General features: G+C 41.1%; 1 protein-coding gene across 2 annotated transcripts in view; it reads left to right on the top strand.

The window, feature by feature from the left end:
• The window catches only part of LOC144252002 (solute carrier organic anion transporter family member 3A1-like), a 304020-nt gene that overhangs the window by 65116 nt on the left and 214786 nt on the right, over nt 1-24118 (top strand). The gene's annotated exons all lie outside the window — the stretch shown is intronic.

Raw genomic sequence — 24118 nt, 5'->3', positions numbered from 1 at the left:
GTTCTTTTTTAGCTCAAAAGGAGGGTTCATTGCTGGCATTTGGTATAATTCAAAGTTGGTGATTTCTGATAAATGTTTATAATAATGTGGATATGGGCAGGAACTGGATATTTAGGAAGAGATAAAGGATTTGCATATTTAAAAAAATTATTTTGCACTGTTCTAGTTTCTGATATTTTATATAGGAAAGACGGAAGTACCTGTAGGTCTAGGGTTTTCAGTGGCATTGCAAGTTGCTTGTTTGGCACTGTTGGATGGTCATTTGGAAGGTTGAAGGCTGTCCTGCTGAGCATCTCCATCTTCTTATTTACCCAGTGTAATTTTGCCTTCTTTAAGCCATTGGATTGTTCCGACTCGTCCCTAGTCACTGAGTCCTAAGCTTTGAAACAATTAACTGTCTGGGAAAGCTTTGTGCCTCCCATATGCAGTGTGCCTTGAGGTGTAAAGTTAATTATAATATGTAGGTTTAAGTTAAAATAGAATTTGAACCAAATTTAACATAAAGCTTGATGTCTGCAAGTTTTCACCTGTCACTGCCCAAGGTTTCTGAGATAAAGTGGCTTGGAAAGGGTACACACCAGAGTGCTGATCTTCCTCTGTGGCATTCTGTCCCAACTGTGGAGTGGAGGGCTTTCATGAACAACTGTCTTGCAAATAGATGTTTCTGCTCCCTGTGAAGGGGACGTTCTGGATGGGAAAGGTAGAGAGTATGTGTCTCCTCATCCACAGATGGAGTGCTGGTGGCCTAGATGTAACTCAGGACTGCTCAACCAAGATGGCTATTCCCTCAAATGGTTAGGAGGGACATGGTGGGGGTGGGGACTGAGGTAATCATTTAGCTTTTGCTGCTGCTAGAACTTCAGTGGAAGGCACATCATATGAATCAGTTGCAGATCAGGACCTAGACTACAGCATGTAGCAAAGAAAGGTCTCCTGAGCTCCAGTCAGACAACTGGTCTCTGACTTGACTGCTGTTATCTTAGGACCCCAGTGGAGTTGTTTTCTGGTAGCAGTAATAGCAAGCAGTTAAACCAGGGAAAGTTTTCGTATTTTATCTTTGTGTGTGTCTATGTTGGGGGGGGGGGCGCAGGGAGCTGTTTACTCTTAGTCACCAATTAAAACAATCTCCTGGGCAGTGTTCTGCCCAGTGCAATCTCCAATGCAGGGAAGGAAATAGGGAGTGAAAAGTTGAGTTCTTATCTCTGATGATGGAACCAAGGAGAAAAATCTCTCTTTAATTGCCCCTGAATTCATACTGGTGCTAATTCACCTCTGCTTGAGGCTTGTAGCCGCAGTGTCTGAACCCTTTTCTAGAAGGATACTCTGAGAAGTTAGGCTCTGATATCTCCTCCACTGCATGGGTTGGCTTTTATGTGCAAAACTTCAGGATGAGGAAGAGTTTTGACTTTGGATGTGGGAGGTGAAGGTGTGAACAGTAGGGCTTACCATTCTTGGGAAGGGGCCTTCTTCAGTTCTGAGGTGTGGTTTATGGGATTTGCAGTGAGTCTTTGGTAGGAAGAGGATTTCAATTGAATTTCTGCTCAGGCTTCTGTTTTTCTCTATGATAATTAAATCGAGTTGGTTGAGTGTCTATTTGCATGGTGCGTGGACATCTTAGTGGCTCTTGTGTCTCTGATTAGATTCCAAAATGTGTCAGTGTACAGCTGTGGAGATGGCTGCTCTGGGTCACTCTGAAATGATTTCATGCATCTGCTTATCAGGAACAGCAGAGAGTAAGCTTTTTGCACAGACTGGCCTCAGTAGGTGGCTTTTAGTCCATGCATGGGTCAAATTCTCCACTAACAATTTAAGAAGACCGTAACATATGCAGAGAATAACTGGTTCGTTCATTTACTGTATGAGTCATAAAATAGTTTTTATGGTCATGAGAATGTTTCAGCATTTATCTCCTCTAATTGGGTGCTTGTTCCTGAAGCCACTTTGTTTCAGGAAGGATCCATGGGATATATAGCCTAAGAGATGAGGGATATCTGAAGGAATGACCTGGGACCATAGGTATAAATGTGAGCTCACTGGAGTATAATTTTATGTGTGTGTCTCCTGGTTCTCACTCCTACAAAGCTTGTCTGGAGAGAGGCCTGTGAATCATTTGGTCACATGCCTAAAGGGTGACACTGGATTAGTGATCTAAAGGATTTAAATATTGCACATGTAAAACAAAGGCTTGTTTACAAGCAGTCTTTTCTTGAGTGTGCTGGGGAAAAGAATGATCAGCATGCCCTGTCCAGGCTGCAGTTCACTGGTGATGAGATCTGCCTCTGGGTTGGCCACATAGTAGGTCATCAGATGGGTGCAGTCTGAACATTTGTGGCTAGGTCAGAGGCAAGGCCTTAACACTTAAGGAAAAGTGAAGTTATCTATCTTGAGTGAGGCTGAAAAGTCTTACTGAAACGACGATTTGCTTTGGCCTCTTGTGGCCGAGCTATTGCCAACCTGAATTCCTGGATGGGCCATTCACAGGGACCTTCTCTGGCTGCCACCATTCTGCAGTCAGTTCTTTCTAGTGTCAGAAAGGAGCCAGAGGAGCTTATTATCAGGGGACAAAACTGGATGAATGGGGACTCAACTCTGCTGGCAGGCTTTTCAGTACAGCACCATTGCGGAGCTCAGCTTCACAGGGCGGCACGTGGCACTCTTTGTTCCTAGAGGAACTGAATGGGCAGGGTGTTGGTGGAACCCGTTTGGTCCCCGCTGAGGTCCAAGAATTGATCCTTTGGGAGTCTAGTCATGTCTCTAGCTAGCTCCATGTTGTGACCTTCCTTTAGTGCAGCTTTCTTAGCTGCCCTTTGTTTTTCCAAATTTAAAATACAGCAAGTCGTATTTGATTTTCTGAGGGGTAGGGGAGTGATGTAATGGGCTACTTTACTATGTTCTTTCACTAGATTTCTACATTAGTTGGTTGCCTTTTTGTTTGTTTTTGAGGAGGAGGGAAAAGGCGAAAGAATAGTAAAGAGTTTTAAAATAACTTTTTTCCTAGTTAAAAAGTCATACGAGTTCACAAGCTCACTATTGGCAACTTCACAAATACAGAAAAGGAGAATAGTTAATTCTAGTTTTGTGGTGTATGTCATTCTAATCTCATTTTCTGCATTGGTTGCTTTTTTACATGAAACTGTTTATAATAAACAGTATTTTGTAATTTCATTTATTTTAATATTTCATGAACATTTCATCGTGTTACTAAATATTCCATGACATTATTGGTGCATACTAGTATTCCCTTGTGAATATATGCCATACCATTTATTGCTTTGTTAGAAATCAGTTTTCAAAACTTTTGCTGCTCAATATGAAGCATACAGGTAAACTGTGATACATAGAGGTGAACAAACTTGTCCAAGATCATTTATCTGGATGGGGCTGGGCTCTGGGTCTGAGAGTGCTGCTTATTTCAGGTGCATCTGAGATCTGCTCACAAGGCAGGGGTTTGTATGGGAGTCAAGGGTGGTTCAGAGTCAGGTGCAAGTTAGGGTGTTTCACAAGACACCCTGAAACCTTCAGGAAATAAAATTCCTGGGAGCCAGGAAGGGTAGGAAGACAGCATTCTGCCTTAAATTTAAGCCAGTCGGTGCTGTTTGCATGGAAATTAAGTGTCAAAGTCAGAATGAAGAATTGGGGGAAAGATGGGGAGACTAGAGGGACATCATAGAAGATCACATCCCTGTTTCCTGGTGCTTTGAGTAGAGATGGGTGTCAATCAGAGCTGAGACTTCTGGAACAGGTGAGCTGATTTATTTCATCTTCTGCTTCAGCAGTTTGGACATTATAGTATCATGTGGCCATTCATTCCATTTCCAAATTGCAATACCATTTGGAAGTTTTCCTTAGGTTGTGTTAGAAATCTGCTTTCTTATAAGTTTCCCTACCCTTATTCTGCCTACTGGACCTACCATGAAAACTACTGATCCTTCTATATTTCAGTGACCTTGCTGAGCACCAACCTTACATGGGTAGGGAGAGGTTGCCTAAAATTTAGCTCTTATGTGCTAAGATCTTGTTTCTTATTTAATGGGTTTTTGCCACACCTTTGCTGGGATGCCAAGGCCAGGAGACAAAACCAGATGCATCTTAGTTTGTGAGGGTAAGTCTAACAAAGTATAGCACACTGGGCAGCTTAAACAACAGAAATATATTTTCTAATGGTTTTGAAGGCTAGAAGTTCAAGATCAAGGTGGCAACAGTGTTGATTTCTCTTAACGGTTTCTCTGCAGCTTGCAGAAGGCCACTCTGTTGCTGCCTTTTGGTGTGTGTCCCTCTAGGGGCCTCTTTCCCTCTTCTTACAAATATACCAGTCAGGTTGGATCAGGGTCCACCCACATAATCTGATTTAACTTACTGACCTCTTCAAAGACTCTATCTCAAATAAATGTTTAAAGATGTATTTTATTTAAAAACTTTTCAAATTTGAAATAATCTTACAATCACAAGTTGTTGCATAATGCAGAAAAGTCCCCTGTACCTTTCATCCAGTTTCCCACAATTTTACCATCATGCATAGTTATAGTACGATATGGAAACCAGGAAATTGGGCTGGGGATATGGCTCAGCCATAGAGCACTTGCCTGTCATGCTTAAGGCCCTGGGTTTGAACCTCGGCATCACAAAACAAAAAACAACCATATGTGGCTGTGCACACACACACCCGCCCCCAAAGGAAGTTAACATTGGTACTCTCCATAGAGCTCATTGAGCTATCACAAGTTTTATATGCACTCATTTGTGTGTATCTAGGCCTAAAGAATGCTTTGCAGTTTTTCCCATGCAGATGATGTAGTTTTAAACACAGAGTAGGACTGAGATGAGACCAGATAATTTTGAGTTGTGCAGGTGTTTGGCAGACACACACACATCCACTGCACCATCAGGGACAGAAGGATGGCTGGCAGAATTTCCCGAGAATGGCTATGGCAGAGAGAAGGGGAGCTGGCTAGAGAAAAGTGGTACCTTGAGAGGGTTTCTCAAGGTGGCATCCTGCAATTGTAGGGATAATGGGGCCCACAATGTGCCTGACTGTACAGAATAATTTCTCCAAGCTGGGTAGCACATATATTAGACATGAATGGGTCATGTTTTCTTTATCACTTATATTGAAACCCAGAGCAGCCCTCTGTGTTATAGTTAATGGTGCAAAGAAAATTATTCTCAGATTTCATCTGCCAAGTGTTTGTTTAGTACAAAGGTCATAAGAATACCAGCCAGCAACCAAAAAGAACCGAATTTCTTTTCCGAGCCTTGGGAGCAAAGAGTTATTTTGCTTCTGATGAGTTTTTATTTTAACTTGACATTGGGTAAAATGTGTTTTAACTCTCCAAAGAGTGTGGGTCGGGTATGGATCAAACTCACTGTGACTGCAGTTCTTCTGAAAAAATAATTAAAAAGCCATCCCTCCTGAGAGCAAGCATTGCTTGTTATATTCTTGCAACTTCATTGATATTGAAGTTTCCCTCATTAATTTTTTTTCTAAAATAAATGATACTGTAAAAGTGGTCAATTTGTTTTGGCCGTGTTCCAGTCCTTGTCCCTGGCTGCTGGTCACAGGCGGTTTCAGTGTGTTTTTAGCAACGTGCTAGGAAATGTGCTGTGTCTCTTATCTGGCACCTCCATATTGCCTGAGCTCATAGGTGTTTTTAATTCATTTGCAGCTACTCATAATTCACATCCCATGGTTCTTGGAATCTCTGTTGTGCTCACTGCCTGGGTGACCGCAGGCACTCTGAGTTGGGCTCTGGAGTCCAACAGTTTTGATTTGAATCCTGGCCCCTCCATGCACCTGCCTTCAGGAATGGGATGAGTTTCTGATTGCGCTAAACTCATTGCCTTTATCAGCAAAATGAGGTTGGGTTTTACATGCAAGACTTTGTCTGGGCATCAGGCATTGTGTACATGGAGGGGCCCAGAAATCAATGAAAACTGCCCCGATCATCTTTCTAATTATAGCACCTCCATTTCCAGATGCAGAAATTGAGGCATGAATAGTGACTGTGTTATCTCAATAAGGGAGCAGGTCTTTGACAAGAGTTGTTGAATTCTGATTTTTCAGCCTAGGATGGAATTCATATTCCAGAGCCAAGAATAGCAACCTTTTCAGTCCTGAATTAAATCAATGGGGCACTGTTTTCCTGCAGACCCCATCCTGTGGCTCACCTCAAAGTAGATAAGGTGCTAGTGCTGCTCTAGGCAGCAGGGGAGCTAGTTTTTAGTAATTTGGAGGTGCTCCAGAGTATGGCCATTGCCCTAGTGTGATGCATTAAATGGCTTTCTGGATTCTAACATGTTGCTTCTTAATTTGGGAGCATATTGGCTCAATTTTTTTAAACAATGTATTATTTTAGTCATACTGGGAAAAACATAAAAAGAGAAACATAAATAATTTATAATCTAGGCATCTATAAAAATTACTGCCAATGTTTGGGTATATTTCATGCCATCCTTTTCTTTGTATATACTTCTACTTAGCTAAGACATACTATACATAAAACTACATTTCATCAGTTGGCATGTTACCTATAGAGAATCTTTTATCCATAGTGCTTAGGACCAAAAGTTTTCAGATTTCAGAGTTTTTCAGATTTTGAAGTATTTAATACTGATTGAGCATCCTTAATCTAAAAATCCCAAATTTTAGATGCTCCAAACTTTGAAATGTTTTGAGCATTGCTACTCAAAAGAGTTTTCAGTTTCAGGACATTTTGGATTTGGGACTCTGGGACTAGAGATGCTCAACCTGTGAAAACTTTTTTTTCCTACATCATAAATTATACACATCATTTTGGATAATTGCATATACATTTTACCAGTCTAGAAATGCTGGAATTTGCTCTTTGGGCACTTAGTTGATGAATGTGTTTGTGGCTTTATCCTCATCTACATTTGCTGAAAACTTTAAAAGCTCCATAGTTCAGATAGATTCAGTGTGAGTTGAAAACATGCCATTTTGCCTTGCATGACTTTTTCCAGAAGATAGATGAATGAGGCAAAATAGTGTTGTGCAAACAGGCTCTGGGCAGGCCACATCTGCTGCTCAGGTGTTGCAATTGTATGTGCTGAGGGACTCGGTTAACAAATGAGCAAAGCAGACTCTATGTAGCTTAGGGGAACCAGTGGTCCCTGCCCTGCCCTGCCCTGCTCATTACCGTGGGAATGCACAGTCAGTCATTCCAGATCTTCCAATTTTTAAAAGAGACTGGATATCATAGTTTTCAAGAAGACAGAACTACCAGCTCCATGAAATCTCCGAAACACTGGTAAATTGCCATTTGGGGCTCTTTGCTCTAGACTGTTATTTCAGATTGCAACCCCCCTTTGAGAAGCAAATCAATAGAACAAGAAAGGAGAGTAGGAGGAAAGCAAAGTCATTGCACGTTGTGCATGCCACAGCCAGAATCAACAATGTTCTCTGCTATGGTTCTGACTCACTGGGGCATTGGGTTTGAGGAAAGGAATGGGGACTTTGGCACAAGCACAGGAGTCAGTGATAGGAATGAGGGAACACTTGCTGCTGCTACTAGGCAGCTCAGTTGACATTTTGGCTGACACTTTGCCTATTGCCTTATAAGAATGGGAATCCCATTTTTCAAGCTAATGTTGGCCCAATGAAGAAAAATGTTGTCACAGTTCCCCAAAGAGAGCATTATAATGTAGAAGCCAAGGGGCCGGTTCCTGTGTATTATGTGCATAAAAGCATCTTTGCCAAGGGATATAAGAACCTAGTGTTGAAGTGTTTGATAGGATGTAGGATCAGAGAGGCCCTGGGCAACCTAAAGAAAGGTGAGGGTGCTTCCATGGAACTTTTCTTTCCTTCCATAAGAAAGTCAAAGGCTTATTTTTACCACCGCCTACTTACTGCACCTGTCTGATGAATATTATTTTCTTTTTCTTTTCAACTGCAGAAAGAGTATTGTTCTTAAATAAAAAAATATTTTTGAGATAACCCCTATAAAATGCATTTTTTTTGTTTATTTCTAAACTACTTGACTTTCCATTTTGTCCTTTTTACCTCCAAGAAGCCGGATTCTATGAAAATGGATGAAGTGAAGGGTTTAGTTTCTTTAGAGCATTGTCATTTGCTGTGGTTAGTGCTGAGGTTTGAGATTAATGGCCTTCCTCTTCAGTGGGGAGTTGAGTTCTTCATTGTTGAAGTGTTAAAATGCCTCACATAGCTAGCATCTTTGTTTTGGACATTTGCTTTTGTCTATCCAGCACCTTGTTTTTTCATGGGGAAACAGCTTCTCCCACTCCAGGTGGTTGCTGTGGGCTGCACAAGTGATCTTGTGGTCCAGGCATGACCAGTCGTGACACAGAGAAGACCTCTGGTCTACAGCGAATGACCCAAGGAGTAAGCCAATTAGAGTCCATGGAATTAGAAAAATGGACTCTGAAACTGACCACCTTCTCTTCTAGGACTGTTCTATAGGATATTGGCTTGTATTTCATACAAGCCAATATCCATCAATGTTGCCATATGCAGAGGACTTGCCTAAAAATGAAGACGTGCAAAGGAAAGTAGAACAGAGAAAAAGGGAGGGCTCCATGGATACAGCTGTATCTGAAGCTCGATCCAATCCTGAAAATCCTAGTTAACTGAATACATAAATTATCCTTATATTTGCAGCATACAGGGGCCTCATCATGCTTGAATGCCCTGTTATATGACATAGGAGTTGGGCTGGATTATTTTGCTCTTGAGATTTGACCAAGCACCTTCAGGTAGGGGTAAGCTCATGGGAAGTGGTTGCCCTGTAATCTAAATGCTGGCTCTTTCACAATACCAACATTATTCACTGTGATACTCGGACAAACCCTGACCCTGTGCATAAAGTAAAAAGGGTTAGGTTGAAAGTTCTGGCTTAGTTCTTTCACGATTTCATAACCATGTAAGTTTCAAGTCAGGGATCCTGAGGCCAAAAGTCATGCACCCCAGCCCTTCTCCATATCCATTAACACTGAACAAAAGTATTTAAAAAAATAACCTGTTGGCAGGCTTTGTGCAGGAACAGTAAGTGTTTAATAGCAAATCACTTATGTGGGCAGGAAAGCACTGAGCATGTACAACCTACTCAATGGCTCTGTCTATTGAATGGAAGAAACATTACCAACCCTGGCTCCTTCACATGCCTGCAGTCGCCAGAGCTACCTTAACTCCCTCTAATGACTTCATATTGTCAGGAATGAATAAGCTAAATGAATATGCTCCGTTCCCAACTTGGCCTGGCCATTTCCTTCCTGCCAAGACTAGCGTTTCTGCGCATGCATGAACTTATTTTAGCCCATAAATAGATGCAACCTGAAGATCCCAAAGCCTTATATGACTAATGGACACTCATAAAAAAATCGTAAGTAAGCTGGAGTTCAGGAATGTGGCTTGAGAACATCAGGAGTCATTGAGTGCTAGCTGAATAATGGGGCTTCTTGAAGCTAGGATCCTGCAATGTGCTTTGAGGAGGTAGAGTGATCCACATCCTTCTAAACTTACATGGAAATTGATGTGTGTGTGTTTTTGTAGATCTCAATAAGGCTCAAAAAGGTTAAAGGTACATCAGGCACTAATGTTGTCCAGACCTCAATGATAGGCAATTTAGATAAACCAAGATGGTTAACGTGAGATAGGCTGCACAGAGTGACAGATGGCATTTGGGAACTGGAATGTTGTTCACTGTTCAGCTTTTAACTTGATTTGCTCCCCAGAGAGCCACTATACTTACAACAGGAAACTTTTGAGCATCACTTAGGCAACTAGGGGTGAAAAGTCAGACTGTGTTCCCAGCAACATTGGAGACCCCCTTGGCCCTCCTCTTTCGTGCCTCCCCCTCCACTTCCCACAAGAAATTCCTCTGGGGCTGAAATTTTCCATTCCTTCTTTTAGCCTAACTGTGAGTGTTTTGGGGGTAATGTTCAGCAGTTTTCTGTGCTGGTTTGAACTGATACACAGTCCGGAAAAATCACAACTTTTTTGTTGTTGTTTTAAAGGCAAAAACATTTTTTTAAAAAAGTGCACTGGGATCATTAATAGAATCTGAACTGCCAAAGTCGAAACTTTCCATGTTTTCTTACTAACAAAAATTCTCTTGGGAGCAAGTAGAATCAAGGACAGAAAGTCGCGAGGAACCTACACAATTATCTGGGGACATGAGTGTGTGAACTGGGCAAACTTTTTATTGGCAAAACTTTTGGAGGATAGTTGCTGCATTTGAGAGACCTCCTCAATGTATAAAAAATGTTTTTTAAACCATTTACCTCCCTTTGTGAGTGTGGGGAGTGGTACTGAGGGGCTCTGGGTTTGGCTCTTTCTAATCTAGGTCCACGGGTAGAAGCTTTCTCTCTGCAATGTTCTAAGCGTTTGATGCCAATGGATGTGATTTCTTGCTGCTTCCCTTTCTGGGCAAGATGTTATTACCCTAAGAACATTTGAGTTTGCCCACCTGCCTTGTGGGCTGTTAATGGAGTTTGCAAAGGGAATTTGGGTTCCCAGCAAGAGGCCTCATTAGCACAGCATGGATCTAATAGATTCTGGAATTGTGTATGGACACTTAGAACCTTTTGAGACCCAGTGGTATCTATTATTAGATCTAAATCATTTTGCCTACTCTGACTGCATCTGTACATTTGTATCATGGGACAAAGAGCTTTGCCTCCGTCCAGATCGATCCACCATATTGATTTACATACACATTAATACCTGTGATTCTAAAGATTCAAAGCCTGCCAGGCAGAAGAGAGAACACAAGGTCCCCCACGTTGGTGTGTTTTGTTTTATATTTTAGTATTGGTCTTAATACTGGTTGTGAGCAAGTGTCTAATTTTAGGATTCCTAACTGTCACAAAGAAAATTGAACAGCTATCTGTTTACTTAGTGCATTCAGCACCAGTGAATTTGAATAAGGACCATGAGAACACTGAATACACTAGGTCTCCTTTATGGGGTCCTAGCTATGGCAGACAGAGAGAACAGGTAGTTTGCAGGAACTCTCTCATGCCCTCTCACAAAGCCCAAGGAGATAAGGGTTGTTATTTTTATTGTGCTGATTTTAAAAATCTGAGGCTTGGGAGGGTGTGTAAACAACTTGTTCAGGGTCCTACAACCAGTGCGTGGCAAAACCTGAGTTATACTCCTGGTCTCCATCATCCAGGGCCATATCGTTCCCACCCTAAGCTTCCTCTGACTTGCTTTTGTCCCCACCGGGATAACACTCCAAGTGTGATAAGGTAAGTGACTCACCCAATGACTGCATTATTTGTGCCTCTCTCTTTGGTATACTGCACACCTGGGGCCCTTCATCATTGCAGCAGTAATGTATGCAGTGGGAGGCATTTCTAGGCCAGGAGAAGCCCAGGGTTCTCAGGCTCTGGTTCCATGGGAATATTTAAATGCTCATCAGATAAAGCTTCACCCCTACCAAAAAAAAAAAAAAAAAGAGTTGTTTTCAACGTCTCACTGTAGTAAAATGAGAAACTGGCTCACCAGAGGGTTTTGTTTACATTTGAGGCCTCGAAACATTTAATTGGATGTCTGTCCATCGTGGTTGTACAACTTGGACTTGAGTTTTTCACTGCCAGGTTGGCTGAGCTGACTTGCTCTTCTGCTGTGTCAGGTGAGACTTTACTACCTTCTAGGCCACAGCTGGGACTAAAACGTCCATGTAGCTGGATACCCTCCCAGCCACATGTGTTTAAGGCACACTTCCCTGAACCATTTGGAGAGCTTTTTGGTAGTATTTAGAAAAGTGGCAGTCTCTCACTGGTCCACCTGAGTGCCAGGAAAGAGAGCCCACAGAGAGCACAAACTGGGAGACCAAGGGCTCTGGCTACAAGCACTGATGCAAATCCAGGAAGATGCAGACAGAGCTTCTCGGGTTTATGTCACCAGATTCACATCTCCAGGCCATTTTTGTTTTAAAAAGCTTAATTGTGATAAAAATGCATACAACAAAATGCCATCATCTTAACCACTTTGAAGTGTATAGTTCAGTAGTGTTTTTATTCATATTGTGTGCAACTTTGTGAATAACTTTCATATTGCAAAACTGAAACTCTGCCTGTTCAACAATTCCTTTCCCTTCACCCCCCCCTGCCCCTAGAAATCACCATTAAAGTTTTTTTTTAATTTAAATTTTTATTTTATTTTTATTTTTGGTATTGGAGATTGAACCCAGGGGCACTCTACCACTGAGCTACATCCTCAGTTCTTTTTATTTTTTGTTTTGAGACAGGTTCTAAGTTGCTGAGGCTGGCCTCAAACCTGATCATCCTGCCTCAACCTCCCAAGTCGCTGGGGTTACAGGTGTGCGCCACCATGCCTGGCCACTGTTCTAATTTCTGTATCTGTGTTTGACTACTCTAAGTTCCTCACATCAGAGGAATCGTACTGTACTTGACTTTTTGTTACTGGCTTCCTTTACCTAGCATATTGTCCTCAAAAGTTTATTTGTGGCTCAGCGTTTACCAACATTTGCTTCCCTTTTAAGGTTGAATGATATTTCACTCTATGTGGATATACCATATTTTGTTTATCCCACTGAGTATGAACACTTGGGTTTCCTTTTCTTAACTATTGTGAATGAAGATGTGAACATGGCTGTGCAACGTATTTCTGGCTTTTTAAAAGCTAGCCCCACCTGGGTGTCCTATGGTGCCCCAAACTCAGTAAGTCCAAAATTCAACTCCTTGATTTTTCTCCCAAGTTTATTTTATCTTGACTTACCTATCCTACTTTTCCCACCCACTGCATTGTATTTTTGAGATTCTTGAAATAACTTGACCTCTTTTTAATAATTAGAAATGTTAAATTTAATGGTCTACATCCCATTAATTCATTCAATGAACATTAGTTGAGAATGTACCATGTGCTAATAATCCCTGTGAGAGGTGTTGAGGATACGTGGATAAATCATGGATAAACCAACCTAGTTTCTGCCTGTAAGAATAATAGTATCCAGTATTAATAATAATAGTAATAATAGTAGCCAGTATTAATTAAGCCCTTAATTTATACTAAGAACTGTGCTGAATTATTTGTATATATGATCTAGTAAAATTCTCAAAGCAACCCTTGGAGTAAAGTGATTGTCTCCTTTTAACAAGAAGAAACCAGAACACGGGAAGATTGAATAACCTGCTCAGAGAGACAGACAGTGGGGACTTGGGCCTTCTCTAGGATATATTTATTCCTAACAACTGTGTCCCCCAGCCACAGTCATAAAAACCAAGTGTTTGAAACATAGCTCAGGTAAAATGAAACACCAAGTGTTTGAAACAGCTCAGGCCAGTGAACATGTGTGTATTTGTAGATGTGGATTTGGGAAATATTGACCAAATGTGTTCAGGAATATTTCGTAAGTGTAATGATGTCTCCCAGACTGCCTCTGCTATTAGAGAAGAAAAGTAGTGTTCTGTGTGTTCTCAGGGGAAGGGCCCGTGTAAACCCCATTTTACCTAGGTGCCCAGTGCAGCTCCCTGGTGTAATATATTATCAGGGCAAAGAAAGAACATGACAAAGCTTCTTCCAAGTCTCATAAAGGAAGGAAAGGTCTCCAAAATGGCTGTCTAGATTGGGTAGGAGAAGCTTTTTCAAAACATGCTATATCTGGGGGATATAGGTTGACTTCAGCGAATCATGCAGGGACAACCCTGCATGATCCTCTGCTGTCAGGTGCCCCTTGTTCTTCTCTGTGCATCTGCTGTGTGTCCTGCTCATCCTGTCTTCAGCGAGGAAGCCTACATACACACAGCATGTAGACCAAGCAGGGAAACCAGAGATTGCTATTCATCACACAAAAGACAAGCACACTCTTTGAAGAATTCATTTCACTCCTGCTGGAGACCGTTAAGCAAATAATCTATTAGCATTACACAGACTTTTAATTTAAAGTTGGAAGATTAGCTTCTAGAGCGTGCGATCCACAGTGGTGGTAGTTTTAGAAAGCTGTGCATGATGGGAGGTCTGCTCTGGGAGACAGAGTCCAGTCTGCCAGTGCTCTATCTTCACAGTGCCCCATTTCACAGAGAGGAAACTGAGGCTCAGCAGAATTTAGTCACTTGTGCCAAGTCCTCTCTCTTAATGCAAAGATTCAAAATAGTGCTTATTGATCAGGTCTGGTCCAAAACAGATTTTAAAAAATTAATTTTTTTTAATTATAGAAAAGATAAAACATTCAAATAAAAAAATTAAATTACTCAACAATGTGCCCATTGCTCCATAATTATCAACACATGACCTTTCTTTTCTATCTCTACCTCCCACCCAGTCTCCCATCCTCTTAATTATTTTGAAGCAATCTTCAGACATTTTATTTGTAATTTTTTTTTTTTATTTTTAAGACAATGGCTTTAAAAAAAACAATTATCATATGTCTGGAGAAAAACATTTTCTTAATTCAAACCAGTATCTAATCAGCATTTAGATTGTTTCAGAGAAACGTTTGTTTAAATCATGAAAATTGCGCTGTACTTGGTAGTTAGCAGGTTTATCTTTGAAGTTGGTTTATGATATAGGTTTCTCTCTTTTAACTTCATGCCAGATGAAAGAAATTTGCTTGCAGATTTTTGTGTACAGTTAACTGGTGCTTTTGACATGTTCTTCTGTCCCCTGCTTGTACTCCCTATAAATTGGTTGTTAGATCTACAGACTTAATCAGATTCAGGCAAGAAACACTTTTTTAAGGTGATGGTTTGTACAGGTTGAGTCTCCCTTATTGAAATGCTTGAGACTGTAAGAGTTTCAGATTTTAGCTTTTAGATTTTTGGAATATTTATGTTTTATTGTTACTAGTTAAGTATCCCTAATCTAGAAATCTGAAATGCAGAATGTTCTGCTAGCTGAAACTACTTATTTATTTATTTGGAGATTAACATAATATGTGTGCCAAACCATGTCAAGTTTTGAATTTGGGGCATTTTGAATTTTGGATTTTTGAATTAAAATTTTGGATTTGAGTTTTTGGATTGTTACCCTGTACCTCCATGATGAGACACATCCATAGGTGACTTCCTCTTTCTGTGGTGTTAGTAGTCACTGTGAGTCATGGCCTGAACAGTGGTGATAGTCTTCTCTAAAGGCTTTTTATTTAGAGAATGTCCCTGTTTCAACTATATTATTATCTTGATGTAAAACTGGAATAAGAAGATCAGTAAGATTGCTATGAGATTACCAAAAATTTTAAAATTTGAGATTTGATTTTGTTTTGTTTTACATATTTGTGTCCTTAAGGTTTATTCTACTAGGGATATGCAGATAAATTGCTGTTTCAAAATAATTAAAATGGCTGCTTCTTTGTGTGGTTATGACTAATGACACGAACAATTAAGTTAGTTTCATTTTGTTTTTGTAGATTATTTTTTAAAATATAATTTTGTTTTATAATTATGTAGACATTTTAACATGGTTTCCAAATTAAATCTACAAAGCAGAAATATTCTGAGAATTCTTGCTTCTAAAAATGTTACTTCTTTTTTGTTCCTTTTCTTAATTAGAGGTAACAATTTTTCAAGTTTTTGATTTTGTCTCTTTTTAAAATATAACCAAGTGCATATACTATTTACTTGCTTTTCTTGAATAAAATATAATTTATTATGCATATTTTCTCCACTTCATTTTTCACTTAGTACTGTATATCCAGAAATAAAAGAATATTTCAGAATATGGAGGCTCAAGATAATTAACAGTATGTGGACACATAGAATCATTGAATTTTCAGAGCTCATGATGGTAGTAGCAATAAATAGTTATGGCATTTTTGTGTCATGCATTGTTCTAAATGCTTTACATAAACCCACTAATATAACACAATAGTCATCGGGGTTATGCTCTATTATAATTATGTGGAAACTGAGGCACAGAGATGACTTATCCCAAGATCTCAGAGCTAATGAGTAACAGAACTGGGGTTTGAATGCAGATGTCTGCTCTTCAGTACCACATTACACTGCTTTAGAATTGCCTGAATTTTTCCTGAGTTTATATGTTAGGATATTATAGCCTCAGGGTTATGTTAAAGGTCTGAATTCTCATGTGTTTTGGTGATAGGTTTATTACCATTTTTTTTCTTTCTTTTATTTTTGAACTCAGGGGAGCTTATCTACTGAGCCTCATCTCCAGCCCTTTTGTATGTTTTATTTAGAGATAAGGTCTTGCTAAGTTGCTCAAGGGCCTCACTGAGTTGCTAAGGCTGGCTTTGAACTCATGATCCTCTTGTCTCAGCCTCCTTGGTCACTGGGATTACAGCCATAATGGTCACTAGTATGTCTTGCAATTTTTTTTGAGTCTTTAAATTACTATGCTCTAAAATTTAGTCTGCTGTTGTGTAGGGGACTAGAAGGACATTCCCCTTCAAAGATTAACCTGACAGCCCCCTGGGAAGGCATCCTGCAGCTACCTATCTCCCTGGAACATCCTGTGGTTATCAGGATCATCAGACATCTTGCAGCTGGCTCAAGGGGGGGGGGTTAAGAAAAAGGACTTAAAATTATTCTTTTCATACGTAGGAGAATTGTGTCCATGGTTTCCCCTTGAAGGGACCATTGATGGTAAAAGATGGCTTAGAGAAAGAGAATGTCCTTCTAGTCCCCTACACTGTTGTTTCCCAGATGCTCAGAAGACATGAGACTCCTGGGTCAGAGACAAAGGACTTTACTGCTCATGGCACAGTAATCAGCAGGTGTGTTTATTCTCTTGCCTTGTAGGTACCAGGGAGTGTTGCTGAGGGCCAGGTGGATGTCTGCACCCATAGAGAGGGACACTAAATTTGGGGAATTCAATAAAATTCTTAAATTTGGGGAATTCTATAAAATACTTTTATAGCAAGCAGTTAACATGATTCCTCTTTGTCTTAAATAGATACATGCCTAATCCTTCAAGATTGCTTACTGAGAAATGGCTACATAATGAATGGTCAGGGTTTTGTATTCTTGGCACACTTAGCAAGACTGGTAGGAGTATGAGACCTATGGGGTATTGTGTCTTTCAACACTTTTTTGTACCTGCCTGGTTTTAAGAATTTTCAGAAGGGTGCTTCATGCCATTTATTCACCAAATTACTACTTTTTAAGTCATTTGCCAAAATTCCTTGACATGTTTATTCCAGATTTTGTAGTTCTCAGATTCATTTGTAGCAAAAGGAGTCAGATCTTTTTTCGAAGGCCACCCTAAACAAATTCTAAACATTGTCCTATTAAGATGGCTTTTATCTTTTATTTGTCATGGAGAACATTTTGGAAGGAGCCTGAGGGGATAAGATTGAAAACATCCATCAGTTTCATTACTACATAATAGGTTTTGTTTTTATTTCCTTCCTCTTTTATTTCTTTTGCCAATGATTTTTATCCTTCTGTAAATCACTCCCTTCCTAAGCCCTGAAGATAACTTTACCTTTTCAAAGCTCAGAACAGATTGAGCTTTGAATGGTAGCACTCTTTGGGGACAGGCCTCTCTAGCAGATTGGCATGCTCAGTGAATTTCTTGATCAGGGTTCTTAAGTTAAATAAGAAATACTAAGGGTCCAGACCCTCCTCATTTATTGGCAAGAAATGGCCTTTTAAGTTGGGAGCAGAAAAAACAACACAGAAGCTTTTGTAAATGTTAACTCTGCTCCATGGAGGGAAACTGGAGCCAAGGAGCAGAGACATAGAGAGAGGATGCAAAAATCAGAGATCCTGGGGCAGGTGAGGAAGGTCAAGGCAAGGAAGGGAGAAACTGTTTTGTGCCACAGAGCACCTCATACCTTAAAATAGAGTCTACCCCTATTCGATGGTAGGATGGGAACTGCTTAATTCAGCCAACCTAATTGTTTCTTTTTATTCTTTTTAGTTACACATAACAGTAGAATGTATTTTGGCAAATTATACATACATAGCGTATAATTTATTCTCATTAGGATCCTATTCTTGTGGTTGTACATGATGTGGAGTTACCTGGTTGTATATTCAAATACAAGGCTAGGAAAGTTATGTCTTATTCATTCTACTGTCCTTCCTATTCCCCTCCCCACTCCCTTTCCTTCCTTCCCCTTTCTCTAATCCAATGGACTTCTATTCTTCCCCCTACAGTCCCTTATTGTGGGTTAGTATCCACAGAGAGAACATTCGGCCTATGTTTTTGAGGATTGGCTTATTTCACTTAGTAATATTCTTCAGTTCCATCAATTTACTGGCAGATGCCATAATTTTATTTTTCTTTATGGCTGAGTAATATTCCATTGTGTATGTATACCATATTTTCTTTATCCGTTCATCCACTGATAGATACCTAGGTTGTTCCCATAGCTTGGCTATTGTGAGTTGAGCTGCTATAAACATTAATGAGGCTGCATTACTGTAGAGTATGCTGATTTTAAGTTCTTTGGGTATAGACTACCGGAGTGGGATAACTGGATCAAATGGTGGTTCCATTCCAAGTTTCCAAAGGAATCTCCATACTGCTTTTCATAGTGGTTGCACCAATTTGCATTCCTCCCAACAATGTATGAGAGTACCTTGACAGCATTGTTACTTGTATTCTTTATAATTGCCATTCTGACTAGAGTGAGATAGAATCTCAGTGTAGTTTTAATTTGCATTTCTCTAATTGCTAGAGATGTTGGACATTTGTTAATTTTTTTTTGACCATTGTTATTTCTTCTTGGTAAAGTGCTTATTCAGTTCCTTTGCCCATTTATTAATTGGGTTATTTGTTTTTTTCAGTGTTAAATGTTTTGAGTTCTTTGTATAACCTGGAGATTAATGCTCTAAGTTGCAGGTGTTATTTTCAGTTTGATACTGTAAGGGTCCGGCGAGGCATGGGAGAAAGAGACCACACAAGAGACTGGCTTCATGCAATTGGCAGGAGGGAGTTTATTGAACCAGCATGCTGGGGCTCAAGGCTCACTCAGGAAGGGAGAGCAGCCCAGAGCCCAGAGCAGAGGTCAAGCAGAGCTTAAGTACACTTTTTGGGGAGGGAGGGGGTGGGGGGGGGCTTTGCATACATCAGAACAAATCATCATGAGGCATGGGAAAATTGAACAACAACTCTGAGACATGATTAGCACATTCATTGGCGGGAACAGGTCGGACAGGGGTGATTGGTCACTCCTAAGGGGGGGAGGGTGGGGGGTGGGGGGGTGTACACCTTCAAACTGATTGGTTCGGGCCCTGTGACAAACTGCACAGGGCCCTAGGCTAAATGGCCAGTAGGGCGTTGTCTTAACTATCTCAGGAATTTCAGGTTCTGGGTGTAGCAGAGGAACTTAACAATACCTAGTCTTTTACATTTTAATTCAGGCTTTGCAGCTTAGAAACTTTACCCTTTCAATACCATCTTGTTGATTTCTTTGATTTTGCTTCTTGCACTTTAGGAGTCTTATTGACATGATGGAGAGTTGGACCTACTTTTTCTTCTAGTGAGTGCAGGGTCTGTGGTCTATTGCCTAGGTCCTTGATCCACTTTGATCCACTAGTGTTTTGTGCAGAGTGAGAGAGAGGGGTTCAAATTTAATTTTACTACATGTGCATTTCTAGTTTTCTCAGCAACATTTGTTGAGGAGGCTATCTTTTCCCCAAGGTATGTTTATGACAGCCAGCCTAATTATTGGAAGTATGGTATATGAGATGGGATAAGTCTTAGCTATTTATATGGAAAAAATACCAAAGAAAATTTTCTTAATTTTCATTTATAATCATAAAAATTTTAAATGAAAATGATGACATTTTAATGAATTTTAATGACAGGTGGTGGACTTTGGTGGATCAGAAAAGGCTTTTATTAGGCTCGATAGTATATGAGAGTGAAAGACCTATCACTTTGTTCCTGGTGAATTCTCAGTATTTCATGGTGCATCTCACAGAGAATGTTACCAAGCAGATATTGGAGCCTGTTGGTAACCATTCTTTCAGGAGCTTTTCCACCTCTCACCATACCTGTTCTTGGAAGGCTTTTTGTTTAACTGGGTTCAGTGGGGTCTTTCAGGACCTTTAAACTGTTTCAGGGGATGTCATAATTAGCCTTGGAAGCAACTCTTAATGGAGGGAGTCCCGTCAAAGCCCCTTATTACATGTGCAAACCACCATGCAGGACCCCAAGCATGTACCAGCAATGGCAGCAGAGGGCTCTGGGCCAGGCTGCTGGGTTTGCTTCTGGCTCCTCACTTCTGGCTCCTCACTTCTCCCTAGCTCTGTGGCTCCATTTCTTCATAGATATCATGGGAACAATCATAATATATTTCTCTTACTAAATATGTTGTGGCAATTATAGAAAGTGACTTGAAAATGGGCCACTACTGGCACATGGAAGTGCTCCGTGCATTATTAAGTAGAGGTCAGAATGTCAGGGCAAGCCCAGTACTAATTTATATGCTTTCTAGATTTAAACAATAGTAGATTTTTTTTCCCCTAAAGATTGCCTGGAGATACACTAACAGGGCATTATTAGTGTGTGGCACTACTAACTATGCATGCGTATTTTAATTAATTAAACCTAGCATTTAAAACCCAGTTCACTCATACAAGCTAAATTCCAAGACTTGACAGCCACAGGTGGCCACTGGTTACCATTTTGGAGAATGTAAATTATGGAACATTTCTGTCACCTCTGAAAGTCTGTTGGACAGCTCCTGTCTGGAGGGTTGGAAACTTGATGAATTTGATGGTATCCTAAAGGCTCAGTATTATATTTGGAATTGTTTCCCTGATACAAATAGAAAAGAATGTAGGTAGAGACACTTACAGGAAAGTGCAGACTTCCGTGACTGCAAGGTTAACAGATAACAAGATCCTGGCAAATACAGTCTAGGTCTAGGGAGCTTCTCCAGAGAGGAGGCTGAGCCTCACAAGCCCTGTGTGAACTCTCCAGGTGATGGAGGCCGCATTTCCTTTCTGCTGTGGCCTTTAAGACATCCCTGAGTTGTAATATTCTTTCCCATTTCCCTCACAGGCACCATATGTCCCAAATTTAGTTCCAAAAATATGGTCACTATGATTATAGGACACATAAGGCCTTTTTCATTTGCTGAGTCTAGATCATTAATTCTGTTCAGGCTTTTCTCCCTGAATCTGCAAAGAAGAAAAGTCCATCCTGCAAAGGACTGAGAGCCAAGACACCCCTGTCTCCCTTCCCTTTGGGAGAAGTGGGAGAAGGCTGTGCATTTTGTAGCTAAATAACCGGCTGTCTTCCCAGCTGATGATGTGAAAGGAAACCTCCCACTTGCATTAAAATGTGTCTCTGCTTATGAGCTCTTGAGGCCTTATGAGAGGCCATGTTGATATAGATACCTGTGCCCTACTGTCATCTTCCTGACTTACCTGGTGAGCAGGTGGCAGAGCAATGTACTCTAGGTTCTAGGCCCTATGGGGGGCAAGTGCTGGGAGGTTGAGCTCTGGCTGTTCCTGCCTGCAGAGCTCCATGTTTTAGAAGGTAAATGAGGCTGGCAAATTGGTGGAAAGGGAAGAACAAAAGAGTGTTTTACAAGAACAGGTTGTATAGATTTTTAATTTGACACAGGCATGATTCACTAGAAGAACGTTGCTACTTTCTGAGTTGGGCAATCTTGAGTAATTTTCTTAAGGTTGGTTTTCACATCTGTAAAATGGGCAGGTACTCCTCACCTCACTGAGCATGAATCAGTGAATACATGCAGACCCTTTGGAGCGTCAGCTGACTCAGTCAGTGCCCAGTGAAGAGGAGCTATCCTGATCATCTTTCTTCCTCTCCTGATTTTTTTTTGTTGTTGTTGTTGTTATTGAAAGAGAAACAGCCTCTGGAGTTGAGCTGAAATGTCAGCTCTGCTGCTGATCCTGTGTAAGCTCTTGGGAGCTTTGAGGCTCAGTTTGCTCCTCATTAAAATGGGGAGACTGCTTGCTATCTGTGTTGGGAGGCTTCTTGTGAAATTAAATGAGGTATTGTCTATAAAATTCTAGCTCAGGGACAGGCATATGGAAGGTACCCAAGCTGTTAATTTCCTTCTCTCTTTCTTCACCAGACTATTTCCTGGTTGTCATTTGGCATCCTGTTTAGTCAGAAAGCGATAGGATGAAGTGGCATTTGAGGAAGAGGCATCCAGCAGCTGTGTGTGGGATGGATTAATAGCTCATGTGCAACACTGCGGTTTACAAAACTCAAAACATGATTTTTTGGTATCTAGGTATTTGTGTCATAGTTACAAAATGGTTTCTTTACCCATTACAATAGCTGTTTTCATGTGCCAAACTGCTCTAAATGTGTGTGCACACATGCACGAATGTGTATGTGTATATGTGTATGTGTGTGTGTGTGGGGGGGTGTGGTCTTTTTCATTTTTATTCAAAGGAATTTTAAGTGTTTCAGAACTTTTGTTTTGAGCTTTCTAATGTCGATAAACCAATAGTATTCTGTAAAGAGGAAGTAGAATCATACCAGCTTCTGTTCAGAGCCTGACTTGGCTAATGAACAGCTTTGTGATTTTGATCTTGAGCTAGTTTCTAACCTTTGTTTTTATTTAAAAATTTTTGATTGACAGCACTTGTACATGTTTATGGACTACAATGTGATGTTTTGACTCGGGTTTACATTGAGTAATGATCAAATCAGGGTAATTAGCATACCATCACTTTAAGCTTGAATCATTTCTTCGTGTGTGTGTGTGTGTGTGTGTGTGTGTATATATATGTGTGTGTGTGTGTGTATATATGTGTGTGTGTGTATATATATGTGTGTGTGTGTGTGTGTGTGTGTGTGTGTATAGTGCTCTACTATTGAGCCACATCCCCATCTTCTACATCTTTTGAGATACAGAATGCATCATTGTTCACTCATCCACTAAGCTGTGCCATGCAGCACTAGAGCTTGTTCCCCCATTCGGCTGTAACTTTGGACCATTTGACCAGTATTTTTCTGGTATTTTATGACTTACCTCTCAAGACACTGTGAGGATTAGGGTGGTTGTTCCTACTTTTGAAATGAAGAAACTGAGGCATGGAGGGATTAAATTGCTCACAGTCACCCATTTAGCCCACAGGTCCCAGAGTTGTGTGCTCCACCTCAGTGGTTGGCCATTTTGAAATTCTAGGAACAGAATTCCATGTTTCCCACTTAGCATGTTTGTGATACAGACTGTCATGCAATTAGGAACCACAGAAGTATAGGTAATGGGCTGACTGGGGGTCCATGCTTACTTAGGATCAGTGGACTTTAGCCTTGTCCAGAGAAATTGGGTGGAGAGGGCTGGCCCCAGGGTTTCTAAATTTGGGCTGTGAGGAGTCCTCTGTTGGTCTCCCCTTGGCCTGTCACAAGTTCCACACCTGGAGTCTGCCTTGGGCATTGAGAACTGTGAATGTGACTTGAGCAGGACCCTCCCACCTCCCCAGTTTGCCCAGGTGGACCATTTTCCTAAAGCTCTGCAGAGGGGAAAACTTTCCCTGTTGTTCCCTGGCCAAGGCCAGGCCTGTGAAACAGAGAATGCTGCCCTGGGCCAGCCGGCACCTCTTGATGCAACTCTTTGTGGGACCTGCTTGTAGGTGAGCAGGCAGAGCCAGATGGGTGCCAGGCTGCTACTCTTCCCTCCCCTGCAGTGCTCAGGACCAGTTTGTGCTCTTCCCCTGGGTCTCCTTCCTGTTTCCTTCATTCTTCTTTTGCCTGTGAAGACATCTCCCAAATCATCATAATTCTCCATAGCTCACCAGGTGCTGCTCTGAACCATATCAGCCTCTGCTGGTATGACACAGACAGTGATTACTGAGCCCTTCTATGGGCCAGACACTGGCCCAGGGACTTGGCAGAGAGAGGTCAAGTCACATGCGCCTGGTCCCACAGCTACAGAGTGGCAGTCAGGCCTCGAAACTTGGCAGTCCAGCTCAAGGACCCAAAGGACCCATGTTTTCAGCCTCTGCCCCCTTTGACCTTGTGCACCTGGGCTTTCACCACATGCTCCCTTCCCTCCCTCTGCCTGTGCCCTTCCCTAGGTGGCTCTTCTACCTCCTCTTCTCTCCCTGGTCCTGTTCTCCGCCTCCCGCTATTTTACCTTCTTGGGTTATGGCTCAGTAATAACAGTCACCTCCAGGCACTGGAGCAATTCAGGCCTCTCTGTTTCCCTGAGCCCAGGCTCCTGTCAACCTCAGCTTTGTTTCCAGTGCTTTCCACTGGGGCCTGACATTTGCCTGTTCT

Source organism: Urocitellus parryii, unplaced genomic scaffold (assembly GCF_045843805.1).
Source record: "Urocitellus parryii isolate mUroPar1 unplaced genomic scaffold, mUroPar1.hap1 Scaffold_35, whole genome shotgun sequence".
In the NCBI taxonomy this organism is placed as follows: domain Eukaryota; kingdom Metazoa; phylum Chordata; class Mammalia; order Rodentia; family Sciuridae; genus Urocitellus; species Urocitellus parryii.
Note: the sequence above shows the minus strand (reverse complement) of the source record. Positions and strands in the feature narration are given on the sequence as shown.